Source organism: Branchiostoma floridae, chromosome 18, assembly GCF_000003815.2.
Source record: "Branchiostoma floridae strain S238N-H82 chromosome 18, Bfl_VNyyK, whole genome shotgun sequence".
NCBI lineage: Eukaryota > Metazoa > Chordata > Leptocardii > Amphioxiformes > Branchiostomatidae > Branchiostoma > Branchiostoma floridae.
The window spans coordinates 15,821,371-15,825,642 of NC_049996.1; positions in this window are offsets into that span (position 1 = coordinate 15,821,371).

Consider the following 4,272-nt stretch of genomic DNA (forward strand, 5'->3'; position numbering starts at 1 on the left):
GATAACAGACATGTATTACATGGTTCATGATAAAGATGATAATAGAAATAGTGCTAATTATTTGGTATCACAGTGAACAATTTCTAAATAGGCACTGCTCTTACTCAAATGGCATTTAAGTAGTCCTATTAGTTAGTTTCTTATACACACAGAACTGATACGTACTTGCAATAACTCCATTTAGCCGTGGAGATCCTTTCCCTTCTTCTCTTGTGGTTGAGTCTTGTCGAGTGGCCTGGTCTTCTGGGTTGGCCACTGGAAAATACGAATGTACAACACCCATTTACCACCATGAAAATGGAGGTATTGTGCTGTGGTGTGTCTCTGTGTATATGTGTGTGTGTGTGTGTGTGTGTGTGTGTGTGTGTGTGTGTGTGTGTGTGTGTTTGTGTGTTTTCAGACATTTGTGGTCAGCATAACATTAGAAACTCTGGATTGATTGTAATGGCATTCGGTATGTGAATAGAGGTTGGAAAGTCGTAGATCAATTTCAATTGGTCGCCCCCTATTTTATCACCTTCGTACTGCAGCAGAACTTTCTGTTTTTGTATCTTAAGTCTTGAACATGCTATGTGGTCTTGATATTTTGGTGGCTGGTAGCTTTCGATGCAAGGAAGGCCAGACGTGAAGGGCAAAAGTTCCCATAGTTGTCAAAAGGTACATGAAAAGGAGTCTATAGATGTAAGAATAAGTCATCTTTATCTTTACTGACAGATGACAGCCACCCCAGGTCATGAGGTCAATGGAAGAGACTACTAATTCACGGGGAGTTTGTTTTTAGTCTGTCTCTGTTTTCGAATTCGAAAGTTTTACATTTTCCATATGTTAGTGACGTTTAGCTTAGAGGGGCAGGAAGTGTTCAAGGACATGCTGTCGAAAATATGGATTCTCTGCAAGAGATACCTATGTATGAATAAGTATAAATAGGGATTCTGTAAAAGTTTCATGATTTATTTTTTGTCATTGAAGACCATGGGTTATTTTGTCCCTGATGTTACGTGTACGTACACAGCAATACATGCATAGTTTGTACTTAATGCGTACACAGTCAATACATCTTTATTTGAATCGTCAATATCTTTGAAAGACGAAACGTAGATCTCAAACATAACTGCTTTTCCATATGCGGCTCACATCAAAGGGCATCGCTCTTCGGAGGAAACTAAATCTAATTATTCGTCCGAGTGCTCGACTCCAGCGCGCGTCACTTGTTACCATGGAAACGGTAATGTAGTTAGCTCTTTGTGTTTTCTTTTCTGCATCTCCACTAAATGTCATTGGGTCGCCCCAGGGAGCACTCAGCCACCCTTTTCATGTAGAAATCGAGTCTTTGATTGCATTTGATATACCTCCGTAGCCTTGTATGGAGGCTTGAGGGGTTTTCAATTGTGTAGCAGTGGTTCAAGATGTCTCCATTGGTGATATTTGTTATATGCAATTTTTATTTCACCTTCAAACATTTAGATGTTCTTTGACACAGAATGGCTTTTTCAAGAACAGTTGAATGCCCTGAAGGAATGAATGGCAAAGCAAATGGCTCAAGCAGTTTGATTCCGAAAAATGCTACATTATGCACATAACCAACAAACGAACCCCACATGTAACAACGTACCAGTTTTGTGGTTAGGCTCTAGTAACAACGAAACCCACCCGTACCTGGGCTTTACGTTAATAACTGGGCTGAATAAGGTTTGAAAAATATGAACTAGTCTAAGCAGACATTGGGAGTGATACAAAGATATATATACAAAAAAAGACTAGGACTGTTGGAAACTAGATTAGAAGTCTACAAAACTACATGTAAGCTGGCAGATTCTGTACGGAAATCTACGACGGTGGCGCTGGTGTCACCAAAATGAAAACATACCTAGAGTGGATGTAACTCGAAGACAGAAGTTCAAAGAATGCAAGATGGATAAGGTGACTAATAAAATTGTGTCTAATACCATGCAGCCCGGAAAAGAAATTGACATGACTTCAAGTACCAAAATCATCCAGTCGTTTTCTTCCTAGAATATCACTTACAGATGCTGTACAATGAAGGTACACACACCCGCACACACACACACACACACACACACACACACACACACACACACATACACACACAGAGGAACCCAAAAAGAATAATCAACGAATCTCTTCTTTAAACCCTGAAATCTTCTTCTTAAACCGCAGGAAATGCCATTTCAGTGAGTTGAACTATCACAATCTTAGAGGGTGCCTAACCCCGAACACCATATAAAGCTTCAGACCAAAATATCTACAAAAGAAACACCTCCTAAGCAAAACCACGGCTTAGGTTATGCACGCATAAATACGGAAAATATATTCCAAAACTGTCTGACTCGAGTTTAGAATGCATAGAAGATGACCCGCTCTTCGCCTCTGACAAGCTCTTCCGTTGCCATCTTGACCTTGCATTCTCGAAGTGTAGACACTTCAAAGTGTAAAGGTCAAGAAGGTGAGCGTCTTCACGGTGGCGATAGCCGCCCTTGGGCCGTAAGAAAAGGTTGTAGGACCTAAAGATGAAGTACTGATTGCAGTGCGTGAGCGGAAGCTTTGAAAGAGGATGCGTGTATTCAGGCTATGTCGGGGGCTTTTTACTGCTAAAAGGAACATTTAGCGCCGTCTATTTCGTTTGGTTTGCATATGGACCGATCCTGTCGAACGCCATATCGAACAAATAGAACCCCCTATTCTATTTCGAACACCTCCGTCAAAAACTGCCACAGCAGGACATAAATGGCTATTTCTGACGGAGGTGTTCGAAATAGAACCATGATCGAACAGGGGGCGGGGTTTTGGGAACCACCTTTAGTAAATTAGGCTTTTGGCGCTGCACGTACCAGTCTTGCATATATTGCTGGGCACTATATGCACTGTAATATTTGATCCACTCTTACCAAAAAGGACCCTATCTTTTCGATAAGTGTATGTGGTGAGTTCTTTAACGTGCTTGACTTTTGGCTATTCTCAAATAATTGTTCACCGTCCGAAAAGACGTCTCTTACTTTAGCTAGGTACTCGTATTCATATTCAAGTGCACAGTGTCTTTTTCAAGGGCACACCATTGGATTTAGGAGAACTCAAATAAGATTGTAAAGAAACAACCCTAACTAAATCACACGAACAAGAGCGGATCCTGTTGCTGTATTGCTTCGGCAACAAGAAAACGTAATGCTAGTCTTGAATGAAGTCGTAATCTGTATCTGTATCTGTATCTGTATCTATATAGCCGGTATAACTGCCGTTCGGCGTAACACACCAGCTTCGCAGGCACGCGGCGCGGCAGCAGCTGGTTATATTACACCGAACGACCCGTCACACCTAGCTTTTGCACACCTATCTGCAAGCCGGTTCTTTAAAACTACCCAGATATGTTTTAGTAAGGAGTGAAGTATTGTTTCTTTTGAATTGTGAAAGGCTATTTGGTCATAACAAGTAAGCAGTAGTCTAGTACGGATTTAAGCCGCGTACAAGATTTTATAAGCAAAATAACGAGCCATATGGCATCCCGTCACTCTGCGCTGTAAAGCTTGGTTTACTACGTAAGATGAATAATGTTTTAGATATCTAAACTTCTTTAAAACAATTAAGCGGATCTAGCATATTACAAAGTTATTTTCTTGGGGGGGGGGTCGATCTGTGAACCATTCATCAAAATATCAGCTCTTTGATTGGCCGCTACATGATTTGTATATTTTGAAACCACAAAACGACATAACGCTGCCCTCTACCGTAAGTCGGGGGAATTGCAGCCCGTTTCGGCGAAAATTTTCAAATCCTTGCCGTTGAACCTTGGAGTATTTCCTGGTTTTCCGTCTTTAAGTACAACTCTCTTAATCTTTGTTTGTTTGAATTGATCACACTCACAAGTTTCATTAGAAAAAATATCAGAAGATGCACAGGACATTTGAGCATTTTTTCTCCTTTTATGATAACATTACGAGGCTGTTATACCGTAACATTCGTCTAGGAGTCGCTTCTGTTCTCTATTCGGAATATGTGGCCGCATGGAAAAAGAGCTCAGTGAGTTAAGACACTTTTCACCCTTCTGCCTAATTAACTGATCCACCAACTTTGATGTGCTGTAGAAAGTTACTGGGCTGGTATTTTTCAGAATTTTCAACAGGATATTTTCAGACCATATGGATTTCACAAAAGACTCACTGATATTAAAATATGAATATGATAAGCACAGCAAGATTTTATACCTTATAGGCCTTCAGCCTAGAGCATGAGAACTACCATTGATTTCTGTCATATTCA